The 16,632-nt window shown below is 36.6% G+C and overlaps 1 long non-coding RNA gene and 1 pseudogene across 1 annotated transcript; one reads left to right on the top strand and one right to left on the bottom strand.

The window, feature by feature from the left end:
- The first annotated feature begins 422 nt into the window (after window positions 1-422).
- On the top strand, window positions 423-3,730 carry LOC141435873 (uncharacterized; annotated as a pseudogene).
- A 9,355-nt stretch (window positions 3,731-13,085) lies between these two features.
- On the bottom strand, window positions 13,086-16,397 carry LOC141435667 (uncharacterized). Its single transcript, XR_012452208.1, has 2 exons — window positions 16,061-16,397; window positions 13,086-15,262 (listed from the first exon to the last, which is right to left on the bottom strand). It is a non-coding gene; the product is annotated as an uncharacterized lncRNA (long non-coding RNA).
- Window positions 16,398-16,632: the final 235 nt, after the last annotated feature.

Raw genomic sequence — 16,632 nt, 5'->3', positions numbered from 1 at the left:
CCCTGAGGGCCTACTGTGAAGTTCGAAAATCGAAGCGTATCGTACCGTCCCTCTCGCTCTCGTATTAAGTAGTATAAGTGTCCGAGGGACCGAACACACGAAGTTCGATTTTCGAATTTCGTACATAAAGGTATAAAACGCTACATCGGAATATAAAACGTAGTAGTTTACTGTTACTGGTAAGGACCGAACTAGTATTTTGTCGCGCAGCGAGTGATTAAATGTATCATACAATACGTCGCGAAAAAAAGGCGGGAACCTTTGAGAGGGAAAGGCGCGAATTTCCAAAAGAAATATTTATAATTATTAATAATTCTGTATATATTGTATATTTTTAGGTGTAAATATCTGTACATACTTACGGATAAGTGTGTAAATATTACATAAGCTATAATGGGACGGGAGAAATCTAAAAAACGAAAAAAAAAGAAGGTGCTGAAGACAGAGGGTCCTCCGCCGAGGACTCCGATTATGAAAACGATGCAGATAAGTACAGGCCGTACAAGGTAACAAATTATTCTCGTAAATATCCAGAAAATTCACAGAGGCGAGACTTCGTTGTGTTCCTCACACACCAATGCGCCGACAAGCCGTTTTCGGATGGCGATAAAGTAAACTTGTCCCAGGCCATAAGAAAATACGCCATATCGGGAGTGCTACATCTGAGGCCTATGAATAAATATAAAGTGGCTATAACATTCGATTTGTCAAACAATGCCAACACGTTTTTAGGTCACAATAAATTCCTAGACGAATTGGGGCTTAACGCCTCAATCCCCGCAGCAGACACAGAAGTTACTGGAGTTGTAAATCTGTCCCAGTTGGTTTATCGAATAAAAATATATTCGCAATGATCGGCAGCTCACGAAACGTCATCCAGGTGCGGCGATTCATGCGCAGGGTGAGGGCAGATGGGGGCGAGGTCGCGTATATTCCCACGCAGACTGTCGCAGTAACGTTTGCCTCTACCCAGCTGCCTGAGTACGTGTACCTGGACTCATGGAGACACGAGGTGACGCAATATGTCCCTCCAGTTAAGCAATGCTTAAAGTGCCAACAGTTTGGACATATTGCTAAATTTTGCAAAAATAATGAGGTTTGTTCTATCTGTTCCGAAAATCACAATTATAAGGCCTGTGGCGCCGACAAACAAAATCCAGTTTGCGCCAACTGCAAGGGTAAACATATTGCAATTTCCGCGTCTTGTCCTATTAAAAAAAACAAAATAGAAGAAAACAAAATCAAATCCCGAACTGCAGCCTATGCCGATCTATTTAATGAAAAGTCTTTCCCCCAACTAGCTGCTAGGACAGCTGAAACCTACTTAGAGAATATGCTTAAATCTCAATCATTTTTAAATATGATCACGCAAGTGATCATAAAGCTAGTAGCTAATAAAAACGAATCGCCTATAAATACAGAAACAATACGTGCAGCGTTCCAAGGTACGATAAGAGGGAACGCTCAATCTAAAGCATAATGAACGCCCTCAAAATCGTACATTGGAACGCTCAGAGTATACTCCACAATAGGCACGAATTTACAAACTTTTTATATCAAGAATATATAGATATTGCGATCATTTGCGAAACCTGGTTAAAGCCTCATCTGAGGCTAAAGGTCCCTGGGTTTAACATAGAGCGCAATGATTGTGGTAACAAACATAATGGTGTATGTATTCTGATACATAATAGTATTGCATATAACAAAATTAACACATTTTTTGATGACTCTCTTCAAAATATTTGTATACAAATATCTGTTAATAGTAAACAAATTAGTATAGTAAGCTTTTATAGCCCTACAAATTGCAACCCAGTTTTTGAAAAAACAAAATTTGAAAATTTCATTAAATCTATACCCGAACCCATGATAATCGCAGGAGACTTTAATGCTCATCACACGTCTTGGGGTTGTTGTTCTACTTCATCACGTGGTCGTACTGTGTTAGATGTTGTTGATGATAATTTTCTGGTACTTTTAAATGATGGTACACCCACTACTGTGGGCTCTATGACTTGGCGTCCTAATGCGTTGGATCTAGCCATAGTTTCTCCATCGTTGGCTCCTCTTTGTACTTGGTCAGTCCACGACGATCCTCTGGGTAGTTATCATCTACCTGGAATAATCAATTTGGTTCTAAATAACAATGTAAATAATTTTGTAAATAATAACGTAAATGGAGTACATTTGCCCACTCACCCCAATTTTAAAATGGTGAATTGGCAAATGTATGCCGAGAAGGTGGAGTGTAAGTTAAATAACTTTCAGTTCGACTCTTACACGCCTCTTGAGGCCTACAATTTGTTCACGAATATCCTAATGTGTGCTGTCACAGAGTCCATACCGAATCATAAAGGTCCCAGTCCCATGACAAATAGTCCTAATCGTTTTTGTACTGTTAGAAAATCTAAGAAAAAATCTAATCTTCCATGGTGGAATGATAAATGTTCCACAGCTGTTCAAAACTCCAAACAGGCGTACATCAATTTTAAACAAAATTTTACTTTAGAAAATTACCTAGAATTTAAGAAACTCCAAGCTAAGAAAAAACTTGTTATTAAAACAGAAAGACAAAATTCTTGGGCTGATCTTTGCACTTCTTTTAATCGGTTTACTCCATTGTCAGTAATTTGGCGCTTCATGCGCAAATTCAATAAAACTTATGTTCCTCGACACTCTAATAGTAATCATGAATGGATTCTAGATTTCTTGCAAAAATATACTCCTGATAGTGTGGAAAATGTAAGTAGTTTGTCTCTTGAATCCCCTTCCAGCCCGCACAATGATTATCTCATAAACTTATTTACCCTTGAAGAATTGAAATCTGCAATATATTCACGCAGGGATACTTCGTTTGGTTTAGATGGAATTCCATATATGATGTTCAAGAAACTGCCAGAGAGTTGTCTGATTATTTTACTAAATATTTACAATGCACTTTGGACAAAAAACGACATACCACCTGAATGGACAACTGATTGCATCATTCCTATATTAAAATCTGACAAACCTAGGTTTAATCCAGACTCTTATCGTCCTATAACATTGACATCATGCGCAGGAAAAGTCTTTGAACAATTACTTAAGCAGCGTCTTGAATATTATGTAGAACATAATGGATTGCTTCCAAACAATCAGTATGGTTTTCGTAGAGGTCGTTCAGCACGTGAAAGCATATCTTTGTTTCATTTAGATATACTGAAAAGCATCAAAAATAACAACAAACTTATTTCAGTGTTTTTTGATATTACTGGTGCTTTTAACAATGTAAATATTGATATTTTATGTACAGAACTGTTAAATATATGTATTCCACTTAAAGTTGTACAGTGGATTCAAAAATTTCTATCTTGTAGAAAAGTGTTTGTGAAGTATGATGGTGAATTGTTTGGTCCTCGACTATCTTCCATAGGAGTTTGTCAGGGTGGAATTTTATCCCCTCTGATCTTCATTCTGTATATACGTCGCTTAAATTTGGTAATGGGTCCTAATATCAAAAATTTACAATTTGCCGATGACCTTGTTGTATATTTATCTGGAAATAATTCTAACACAATAATAAATAACTTAAACTTAGCATTAACAAAACTCCATAATTACCTCTCTTATTTAAATCTCGCAGTTAATCCATCTAAGTCTAAAGTTGTCGTTTTTGGTCTAAAATCTAAAGCTACTTTGCCCTCTTTATTGTATAATAATACACCTCTGCCAATAGTCACAGATACCAAGTTTTGGGTGTCATATTTTGTCACAATTTATCCTGGAAAAAATATGCTGAGCATTTAGAAGTCAAAGCCAATAAAGCTTTTAATATCCTTAAGTCATTGCGTGGTACAAAATGGGGGCTGACCCAAAATATTACTTATGCTTTATAAATCTTTAGTTCGCAGTCATTTTGAATATGGGTTTATGTGTTTTGCTTCAGACCATAAAATTATAGAGAGTTTAGAAAAAATTCAAAATAAGTGCATGCGCGTTGTGACTGGAGCATTTAAAACCACTCCTATTGTTTCATTACAAGTAGAGTGTAATCTCCCTCCAGTAACAATAAGACTTGCATATTTGAAGGAAAGATTTATTGTAAAACTACATGCTGAATATGACAACCACCTTTTAAAAGAACTCTTGAATATTAATCTATTGCCTTTCCAAAATCTTTTTATGTTTTGCAGGGCCTATCTGAATTTAGCAGTTTTTTAAATCAAATTAGTATACATAAAAGCAATAACCACTTACCTTGTTTCGATGGGCCTTATGAAAGTAAATTTAGTCCTATAAATGTTGTGATTGATAATGGTCTCTCCAGAAAGGAACAAGTATATGAGAAATTAGCTTCATGGAATGGTTTTAAATTCATTTATACAGATGGATCTAAGAATGAGTCTAGTGTATCTTCAGCTATATACAACTCCGAAACAAAATGGGTCTTGGTTTCAAAATAGACAAACATGCTAGTATTTTCACAGCTGAGGCATTCGCTATTCTTTGTGCACTGAAGCACATATCAAGGCAAAAAGAGGCATGTAAATGGGTAATTGTCAGTGATAGTATGAGTGTATTAAAAGCTATAAAAAATAAAAAGTAAAATCTAATACAAATTATTTAATTTTCCTAATTAAAGATCTTTGGTCTGAGCTTCACTTAAAAACAAATTTGTTATCGAATTCATGTGGACTCCTTCACATATAGGCGTATCTGGTAACGAAAATGTAGATTTCTTGGCTCAGTCAATTGCAAACTCTCCTCCATCTATTGATGTTAGTTTTGATGTCCTACTCCCATATACTGATGCTATTCCAATACTGAAACAAAGAATGTATGTTCAGTGGAAAAAACAATGGGATCATGTTGTGCAAGTAAACAAGGGTTCTTGGTATGCTGCCTTAAATGTAAACTTACAATCTGTATCTTGGTTACGTAAAGGTAATATCTATCGTAATATAAGCTTTTACAGCACAATCTGTCGTCTTAGGTTAGGTCATTTTCGCCTCAACCATCATTTGCATCGTATGAAAATTATAAGTGATCCTCGTTGTGAATTGTGTCAGTCAAATGAGGATCAAACCATAGATCATATAGTCTATCATTGTTCGTCTTTCGGCATTCAGCGCAGAGGCCACACGAATTAATCCGCTTTTCGTGCACTACAGCGACCTCAGACCATGTTCAAGAACTGTTAAAGAGGGGGCATTCTTACATATGTCAACCGCCGTGCACTACATTGTATCAACAGTGGTCAAGAACTAAATTTGCCATCTTGGTTGACTTGTCAAAGGGCCGCCATTGCCGCCATTAAACTTAACGTCTATTTTAATTTTATGCGCTCTCTTTTCGAAATTATATCCTGTTATTATTAAAGTTATTGTTAATTTGTTGTTATTCGTTACCGTAGTTCTTGTTCGTTTGTTTGTTTTTTGTTTGTTTTTGTTAAGTTTTCGTTGACTTTTAAGTAAGTTATTGCGTAGTAAGTTTTTATTTGATAATAACATGAGTCATTTTCCGAAAAGATATTGTGTTTTCGGCTGTGACTTTTTGGGTAAGTTTTTTCCAGTAATTCTTCCATCAATATGTGTAAAATAGGTTTCCCGGAGCGATAGATTATGTGAATACTACCTTAAATAATAAAAGGGCCACGAGTGTTTTCGACAAAACGAAATCAAAAAAAACTTCGCGTTTTTATCTGAATACATTTAACTGAACGAAAAGTATTTGCATTGTGTTGTGTTGTATAAATAAAACCATTTTTCAGACAAGAAATGTTGTAAATAATTGTATTTATTAGTATTTTCGTTTTACCTATGAAATTCACGTGGCCTCTACTTTCTTTTGGGTAGTATATTTTATCCGGCGAACCACGGAACAGTTAGTGATAAAAACGTAAATGTGAAACATTTCTTCGACCCCATATCCCAGGCGCCATTTCCTGGGCAACCACATGAAATAGTCAAATAGTTTGCCCAAGGAAGTGATCAGTGCACCTTTGTGCACTGGCGGATTTGCTGTAAGGCCCAGTAGGCCCGAGCCTAGGGCGGCCAGTTATTAGAGGCGGCAAATTGAGACATAAAAAGTCAATATGATGATAAAATGATAATACCTAATAATAATATTATAATAATATAGCTGAGAAAGGGGCAGCTGATACTAAATACATGGCTTGGGAGCTAGGGTAGCCAAGACTGCAAATCCGCCACTGGCACCTTCACTGTTTTTTTAAAACAGATTTGATAAGTACTTTGAAGACAATTTTACAAGTGAACAATGATATGCACTCATCAGTTATTAGCTGCCTGTGCATTATAAATAATAATAATTATTATTATTCTTCGCTGGCTGACTTCACTGACAAAAAGACTTGATATCCAAAAGAGTACCAAATTCTGTAGTTACTTAATCCTGTAAAAAAAGCTTTAATTATTTTTTTATTACACAAAATGTTGAAAATTTAGATATCACCCTTGTAAAAATATTGAATGATGATAAAAACATATTGTAATGTACACATGGCAAAATAACATTTATTTAATATTGTTTCAGTTACATTTTGTGTACCACTACATCGGTTTCCTCACCCGACAAGGAAACCTGACCTTTTTAATGCTTGGATGTCAGTGGTTGGGGACAAACTTCAGGAAACTGACCAAATTAAAATATATAAGTCGAAAAGACTGTGTGACCATCATTTTGATCCCAATGACAAAATATCAATAGATCGGATCAAGCCATCAGCAATACCATCTGTGAATTTACATCGTAAGTAGATGTTTTTTTCATTTTGCAAAGAAATTACAGGGGTCACTGGTTGTTGACTTCCAAATTATTATTTATATATAAGTTGATACAGAGAAAAACTATGAATAGAATGGAATAGAATATGTTTATTTGTGGAACATAGGTGTACATAATCGATCTTAAAAGTATAACATTCAGGAATCTCTATGAAAATCTCTATGAAAAAAAATGAGATAAGATAATGAGATAAAACTTATGATTTTGTAAGTTTGTATGTTGGTTAACCACTCAAATTAATTAGTCATCTGATTTCAAAAACAGTATACTACTATAGGTGTGATATAGTTTGGAGTGATATGGGCTATATTACAAGCTTTAATTTAGTTTCACCTGTCCCGTTGTCCGTCTGTCTGTAATCAAATCTTGCAAGTTAAACTCGACCAACTTCCAGTGGTCAGATTGACTTGAAATTTGGTATACTTATGTAAATTGCGTGACAATACAATAATCTGGTAGTTACATCCTGGTTGTCCGGCCAGGATCGTCTCCAGAGGACGGAACTCTTCAACGGTTAATGGCATCGGCTTAAAATTTGGTATGCAAATGTAGTTTGAGTAACAATAGGTACAAGTAGTCAACTAAAAGTATAGTTAGCAATTAAAAGCTTGTATTAAACATGGAATTTTTCACCTGTCCCGTTGTCTGTCTGTCTGTAATCAAATCTTGCAAGTTAAATTCGACCAACACCCAGTACGTCGGATTGACTTGAAATTTGGCATACTTATGTAAATTGCGTGACAATACAATAATCTGGTAGTGACATCCTGGTAGTCCGGCCAGGATCGTCTCCGCAGGACAGAACTCTTCTACGGTTAATGGCATCGACTTGAAATTTGGTACGCAAATGTAGTTTGGGTGAGGCTGACAATGCAAGTAAAGTAGACAAAAAGTAAAGTTAGCAAAACAGCTTGTATTAAAAATGAAATTTTCACAAAAAAAAAAAAACTCGGCCTATGCCCTGGCTTGTTATGGCTTTACTGCTATACACATTTGACTCGAAAATATTATGTAATACTGGCACTAACTTGCCTGTATCTAAGATACAACACAAATATTTTTCCAATGGGTAAATGCCACCACAGCTGGTAATCTCTGGAATTACAAATAAACAGTATAATTAAATGGAATTCCTTGACAGAAATCTGTGAAAAAATAAGTAGTTTATACTAATAATGTTTATAAACAATTAAAATGTTAGTAGGTCAGTTTATTAACTTTGTAACTTTACATGTATGCCAGAAGTACTCTCCAAACCAACTAAACCAGTTTTAATAGTGCACTACTGAAGAGACCAGGGGCCTACCATGATCTTTTCATAAACGATCCAAACGAAATATTTTGGAATTATTTTGGAAAACCATAACTCTATGTCATTGCGTGTTCTTAGCAACCGTTGTGTTGATTACAAATAAAATGTTTACGCTGTCACTAATCCACGAGTCTCTTTTCTCACTGAAAAGTTAGTTTTATCAATGAGGAGTTAAGAAGCACAATGTCGTGATAGTACCTATGAAAAAATATAAAACTTGAATAAAAGTTTTAGTTCTTGAAATTTAAAAATATTCCATGTAAAACACTTAAAGTTCCAAAAGAATTGAATGAGTAACTTATACTGAATCGCAAAATTTGACACTGAAGCGATTCAATTCCCACTCAAGTTAAGCGTCATGGTACGAAAACCGCTTGAAGTGAGTGAATGAAAATGTCTGTATCGCTGTCGCTGAACCGTGCTTGAACTGAATCGCAAAAGTTACGTCGTGGTACGAAATAGCGATGCAGTTCAGTTTAGAGCCTAAACTGAATCGTATTAAGAGAGCGTGGTAGACCCCCAGTAAGTAAGCCATACTGGACAGTGGACAAGTACTTAGGTACGATTTGAATTTTACTGTGGTATGAGTATCGCCTGACCCAGTGTAGCACTTATGGGTTAAAGCTTGTATGTGTTATGTGTTGTCATGTTGTGCTTTTCTCAAAAATAAAAGAAAAAACTACAAAGATAAAATTTATTTATTAAGTATTTTGAAAATTATAACTACAATATAATAAAATTACTCTTTATTCTAAACCACAAATATCTACCTAGTAAAATAAGTTGACTCATTATGAGTTGCCGTGTGGCACAAACTGGACTTTTATATAAAACCGAATGCAGCAGAAATTACGCCACCGACATTACGCGGCTCACAGCTCTAAAAATTACGCTAGTCAGGCTTCACCCATACAGAAAACAGGTACACAGAGAGAACATGAGAAGGGAAGCAATAGACGGCTTTATTGCTTAAGAGCGATCTCTTCCAGGCCTTTTTTTGCAGAAATAAGTAAGGACTAGATTTCTGAAGGTCATCAGCAGTAGATTAGAAAATTAAAACGCAACAAAAAAAACATCTACGCATAACATATACCTTACATACAGTACACGTCTATAATAACTACCTATAGGCAGTGGGATAAACAGCAACATTTAAATAAGCTATATTAAGTTTTTTTGAAAATTATTAGTAGTTAAAGAGTAAATAGCAGCCTAAGACGGCCTAAGTTACAATCTAAACTTGGAAGATTCCGTACCTACACAATACAAAATCGATAGAAAAATATTACTGGATTTTTTTATAACGGCTACGGAACCTTATTATGTCCAACACGCCCTTGGCCGATTTTGAAGATGTAATGTCGACTTTACGTATCATTTTTGAGAAAAAAATATTTTACCAATATGTAGAATAGATCTTCTGCTAAAGCTAGCTGCTAATAGTATATTGTGTCTTAAGGGCGGTAAATAAGTAATTACGAAGGAGAGTATATTAGAAGCCCGAAGTCGAAGGCTTTAATGAGTCGATGTTCGTAATTCTAGTACCGCCCGTGCGACATACGATGTTTTTCATCACATTTGCGAGTAAAAATTTTATTTCTAAAAGAAAAAATATAATTCTTCCAAATACTGGCGATACCTTGGGCTGCGCTCTTGGCAGCGCCGCCCTCCCCTCCCCCTCCCGCAGCTTGCGCCGCAGCGTGCGTGTGCACGTGGGCCTGCAGCAGCGCGCGCAGCAGCATCAGTACGGGCAGGGACTCATTTACCGAGCTTGGGCTTCATGACAAGAAAATTTGTACGTGGAATAACTCGTTTACCGACCACGGGTTTCATGAAAAGCACATTAAGGTCGAGGTTTTTATTTGGGGGGTTGCAACCAAGGTAGCCTGATGTTACGACACTGTTTACGAGCAAGTGTGATGAAAACTATATTTTATCATTCGCACGTAAGCCGCCCGGGCATTTTAGTGGAAATATAAGTACTTAGGTAAAATTAGTCACTTCGTGACTTTTTGGTCTTAGCAGTTTAGGGCAAAATAAAAGTACTAATCTGAATTAAAAAAATGTGGAGTCAAACAGTATAGTATTTGCTAGATAAATAGAATCTTGAATAATAAATATGTGGATAATAATAGGTACATATTATAATTTGGTTTTCCAGGTATACAACAGGGATGTACTACTTTCTTACAAGCAGATCACTGCTACATACGTCCCCCAAGAGGAAGTTCCCAATCCATAACTATGATGGACATAACTAATTTACCGGGGCCATCAAGGCTTGGAATTAATCCTGACGAAACACTGCCATCGGGATCCACGGAGGCAACATGTCTAACAACACCACGTACGAAGTTTGATGCAGGTGAGAAAACAATATATTTTATTAATTTGGAGTGCAGCAAGAGGGGCTGACTTCTACCTTTGTATGAACAGGCTGATCGATCAGTCAACTCAACAGTACGAAAGTGGGATGCTATATTAAGGGATTTTGTATAAACAACCTGAGTTTTTCTGATGACATGGTGCTGTTAAGTCCATCAATGGGTACATCATCATCATCAGCCGGAAGACGTCCACTGCACTGCTGAACAAAGGCCTCCCCCTTAGAACACCACAATGAACGACAACTCGCTACTTGCATCCACCGGTTTCCCGCAACTCTCTCGATGTCGTCAGTCCACCTGGTGGGAGGCCTGCCAACGCTTTGTCTTCCGGTTCGTGGTCGCCACTCGAGGACTTTCCTTCCCCAACGGTTATCTATTCTTTGAGCGATGTGGTCCGCCCATTGCCACTTCAACTTGCATATGTGTTTCAGCGTGGAAAGTAAGACAGCCGGTGAAATTACTGGCACTTGAGGTATCCCATCTTAGGCCTCTAGGTTGGCAACGCATCTGCAATACCCCTGGTGTTGCAGATGTTTATGGGCGGTGGTGATCTCTTACCATCTGGAGACCCACTTGCTCATTTGCCATCCCAGATGTCCAGCTATCTACATACCAAATTTCATGATCTAAGCGCAGCGGTTGTTACATCAAGATTTTATCCCTATCCCGTGGAAATATCTGAATAAAAAGTAGCCTGTGTTATCTCTGATGTCCAGCTATCTACATACCAAATTTCATGATCTGAGCGCAGTGGTTGTTATTTCAAGATTTTATCCCTATCCCGTGGGAATATCGGGATAAAAAGTAGCCTATGTGTTATTCCAAATGTCCAGCTATCTACATACCAAATTTCATGTCCAGCTATCTACATACCTCATGACTCTAATCAGCGGTTGTTAGGTATATCAAGATTTTATCCCTATCCCGTGGGAATATCGGAATGAAAAGTAGCCTGTGTTATCCCAGATGTCCAGCTATCTACATACCAAATTTCATGACTCTAATCCAGCGGTTGTTAGGTATATCAAGATTTTATCCCTATCCCGTGGGTATTTCGGGGAAAAAAGTATTCTATGTATCCAGGTTATAAAATAACTTTTTTCCATATTTCATCAAAATCCGTCCAGCCGTTTCAGCGTGCAGAAGTAAGAGACATAATCACTTACTCACAAACTCACTCACTCGCTCACAAACTTAGGTACTGATACTGAGGTCTACTGTCCCTTGGAGCTGTGAAAAAATCGAACTTCTAAGCCAACGCAATCAAAAGATGAAGCCGTTTATGCTGCAAATTTCCGTAAATTTACGAAATTCGCAAGGAAGGGAACCAAAACCTACAGGGTACCTACTTCCCGTGAACTCAGAATAGCTATTATAACACAACCAACTAGAAATGTCTGAAAATCTTGATTTTTAGGGTTTCGGAGCCAAAATGGCAATAACGGAACCCTTATAGTTTCGTCAAGTCCGTCCATCTGTCTGCCTGTCTGTCTGTCTGTCCGTCCGCGGCTTTGCTCAGGAACTATCAATGCTAGAAAGCTGTAATTTTGCACAGATATATATGTAAAGTAAGCCGACAAAATGGTACAAAAAAAATAAAAAAAAATTTTTTAGGCTACATCCCATAGACGTAAAGTGGGGGTTATTTTTTTTTTCTCATCCAACCCTAATATGAAGAGAGAACCCGACTGGCGGGTTGCTGGCATTGAATGAGTTGTTTTGTGTTTAGGCAAGGACTAAACCTTTAAAGTTACTTATTGTTGGCATAAAAGTTCCTTTTTTTCAACTTAAGGTCCTGTGCAAAGAGCTTGTCTCTCTCGGATTCAGCTAACATTGCCATGACAAACCGGTCCCTTAGAGCTTCCGCCACGTTGAGGAAGCCGCACTTCGCCGTCAAACCGCGCAATCTCGCCGCCCATTGAGCGTACGTCTCCCCCGACTGCTGGGTAGCCGCGAAAAACTGGTACCGCTCTCCAAAAACACAAACCTTTGGAGTAAAATGACTGTCCAGCAGTGCAAGGATGTCTTCGTAGGGCACATCGTGCAGCTGCTTCGGCAGCGCGAGGTCCGCAACCAACTTGTACGAAACAACGTCTGTCTTCGTATTTCCATGTAATCCTCCGAAAAATCAATCATAAGACGAAAAAAGGATTGCAGACAGTAAATGTATGTTACCCTAAATTTAACGCAAGCGAAGCCGTGGGCACGAGCTGATAGGTATATAAATTGTGCACGAAATTTAATAGAATCATGTCCATGTAATACTTTTGTCGACAAATTTCTACCAGTCGCCGATTACTATTTATCACTCACTTATATTACTTAAAACATTTCAGATAAAACGTTCGAGTATCTGCTGCAGCAAAATGAAACAGGTCGAGCTAAGAAAATCAGACAGAAAGACAACGAGATTCGTAGAATGCGCTTAAAAGTTAAAAGTTACAAATTACGTCTACGGCAACTTCAAATAAATCAACGGAGTAATTTTGAAAAATTAACGCAGAACATGTCGGAATCTGCCAAACTATTTACCCGGATGCAATTTCAGGAAGGGAAAAAGAAGAAGAAAGGTCATAGATTCACATTAGAAGAAAAAATTTTATCTCTTTCGATTTTCAAAAAAAGCCCGAAAGCGTATAAACTTATCTGCAAACATTTTACCCTACCTTCGAGAAAGGTGCTAAAATCATTATTGGCTCAAATTAAATTATCTCCGGGTATTAATGAAATAATATTCAAAGAATTAAAGAATACAGTTTCAAAAATGTTACCACAGGATCGTCTGTGTACATTGATCTTTGATGAAATGTCAATTTCTCCACATTTACATTTTAATGTTCACACAGATGATCTTGTTGGGTTCGAAAATTATGGTGACGCTGAGAAAACTGCAAATTTTGCTAACCATGTATTAGTTTTTATGGTTAAAGGTATAAAAAAAAGCTTTAAACAGCCAGTGGCGTATTATTTTACGCAAGCATTAAAAGCACCAAAATTAAAAGAAATATTAAAAAATGTTGTGTCTAAAGTGCAAGCTACTGGTTTAAGGATACTAGCGACTGTCTGCGACCAAAGTACGGTAAATACAAGTACTATAAATAGTCTCATTTCAGAAGCTAAAGCTATTTTTATGAAAAATGGGAAAGATTGGCGGGATGATATTATTATTATTAATGATCAACATATAATCCCACTATTCGATGTCCCTCATTTACTAAAAGGAGTTAGAAATAATATGCTTAACAAAGAAATGCAGTATATGCATGAAAACCATCAAAAAACTGTAAAGTGGGAACACATTCAGTGGGTATACCAAGCTGATAAGTCGCACGGGGAGTTACGCATTCTGCCCAAATTGACCGACGAGCATATAGACCCCTTAAAAATTAAAAAAATGAGGGTCAAAAATGCCGCGCAGGTATTAAGCCACAGTATGGCAGTGGCCACAGACTCTTTAGCCGCAAGAGGTGATATCCCTTCGGAATGTCGGGATCTAATACCATTCGTATTACTCATGGACAAGTTATTCGACACTTTCAACGCTTCTTGTTTTTCGGCTCCTAATGGTAAAATATACAGAGCCGCTGTAAAACGTAATTCCCCACACCACCAACTGTGGCAGGAAGCATTGAAAATGTTGAAAACTGTAAAATTTTTGGTGGAAAAAAGCAATGGCCAGAAAATTGAGAAATCTATTCCCACTATAAATAATTTTATAAGAACAATTGAAGGATTCAAAGCGTTATGGCAATTGTTGCTCAAAAAATATAGTTTTGATGCAATGCTCACGAGGAACATAAATCAAGACCCACTTGAAAATTTTTTTGGCAGCATTAGAAGCTTAGGTGCGCGAAATATTGCACCTAACTGCGTTGGATTCGAAGGAGCATTTAAAACTTTACTTTTAAATAATTTTAGCAGTAATCACGCTGTAAATTCAAACTGTGAAAATGATGAAAATAATTGTTTGCAGTCTCTATCTTTCTTTATTAAAAGTAGAGAAAAAATTGTCGCTCCTTTGGAGTCCCAGAGCGGCAATATTGATCTGCCCCCAGACTTAATGCAAAATACTCAAAGTATTTCAGACTTGGGGTCAGCTCAACGATCATATGTTTGCGGGTGGGCTTTATCTAAATGTTTGCAAAAGATTGTGAAAGGATGTGCAAAGTGTAAAAGTAAGCTTTTAGGCAATTCAGGAAGTGGCGCAAACCAATTTATAAGAGCCAAAGAATACACCAAAAACAAAAGGTGGCTTTGTTATCCCTCGAATGATTTAGAATCTTGTTTTAGAGAAATTCAGGATACAACTGTTGCTTTTTTAAATTCTGAATGCCATAAAAAAAATATTAAGAAAAGAATTAAGGCATTCATAGAAATTTTTGTTGATTTTTCATTCATGGAATGTGAAAGCCATAAAGAAAAATTAAAGGAATTTTTCGTGGACATATCGGTCAATTTAATTATTTACAGTTGGTGCAGATCAGTAAATCGTATTTTAGAGGGAAAAATGACGTATGAGGGTGATGATGTCACGAAAACTGCAGCACAGTTGTATTACAATAAACATAAAACAATGAAAAAGCTCTAGAATATATATTTTTTAATAATAAAGTTGTCATAGTCACATTGGTCGCTAGCCTATGCGTAATCATAATCAAGTCTAGTTATATAGTGTTATTGTTGTTGTCCTATGGTACCCCAGTGGTACAAAGGGCCTTCGTGAGACGTCGCCATCCGCTCCTGTCATGCGCCTCTTGCTCCGAGTCCCGCCGACCTGCGGGCGGCCGGACTGAGTTATAAAGCGTAACTAACATTAATGCAGGTGACACTGTACGTATCAAACCAAACAAGAAAAAAAAAACCGAACAAATTGAGAAGACATTGTTAAAAAACCGGCCAAGTGCGAGTGGGACTCGCGCACGAAGGGTTCTGTACCATTATCTACGAGTATAAAACATTAGACATTAGCAAAAAACGGCAAAAACTCACGTTTGTTGTATGGGCGCCCCCTTAAATGTCTATTTTATTTTAATTTAATATTTTTTTATTAAATATATAACTAAATATTCTGTGAATATTTCAAGCGTCTTTGTTGGCGTTATTTATCAATTTCAAACATTATTTATTCTTATTTTCTAGTTTGGTCTGATTAACTATTGAGAATAACTACCTATAGAAGAAAGTGACATTAAAACTTATTTTTTGTTTTATATTTATTGTGATAAATTTGAGCTGCCGTTTTCATTACATCCTCCCCATGATATGTTCTTTCCTTCTAAGTAGTATTCTATTTATTGACTTGCACCAGCTGTAAATAATAATTATTCATCGATGTATCCACAAAACATTCCTTTACGTCATCTTAATGATTTGCACAATCCTAAAAATCGGCAACTATCTTTATGTAAGCTTTAATTCTTTCTTTGAGATTCGGTTTATAACATTCATTATTTAGAAATGTAACTGTTCAATCTTGTACTTCTTGGAAATAAGCTAAGCTAAGCTTTTAGATCGATAACAAAGCCACTTTTTCTTTTTGGTATATTCTTAGGCTCTGATATACCTGAATTACCTATTAGAACACTCGTGCAACTTGTCATCCTTTGGCCACTTTTTGCAGACATTTCGACAGTGACCACCTGCAGACATAAATTCTTTGATCAGCCGCGGTTTCGAAATACTTACAGAGTTTGGCGTCATTTCTAAAGGCTGGTCAATCACAACGTTTTGGGATCGCGAGGAGGTGACTTTTTCTATATTGTTAATAAAAAAAAGTGAATGCAAGCAATCGTTTGTTTCATCTTCACAATTTGATTTATCGACTTTTGCTGCTAAAATTATTGAGTAAAAGTGTTTTAAATGCACCCTCAAATCCAATGCGATTGGGAGCCACGTTTCGAACATCTAAACTTCTAATACATCCGAAAAAAAATAATGGGTCATGACTGATGTTAAGCGTAACCATTGCATCCGAATATTGTTGGTGCAAAAGTTGCCAAATCGACTTAAAACTTTCAATTGTTTTAATAATATTATTTATAATCGGCACAGATCATTCAATTTTTTGAGTATTACTTTTCGTTATCATAAATTTAACAGTTCTTAACTTTTTTAATACCTCTTGCCATAACTTCTTATGGTGAG

Source organism: Choristoneura fumiferana, chromosome 15, assembly GCF_025370935.1.
Source record: "Choristoneura fumiferana chromosome 15, NRCan_CFum_1, whole genome shotgun sequence".
Lineage (NCBI taxonomy): Eukaryota > Metazoa > Arthropoda > Insecta > Lepidoptera > Tortricidae > Choristoneura > Choristoneura fumiferana.
The sequence above is the reverse complement of the archived record's forward strand: the minus strand, read 5'-3'. Positions and strand labels throughout refer to the sequence as shown.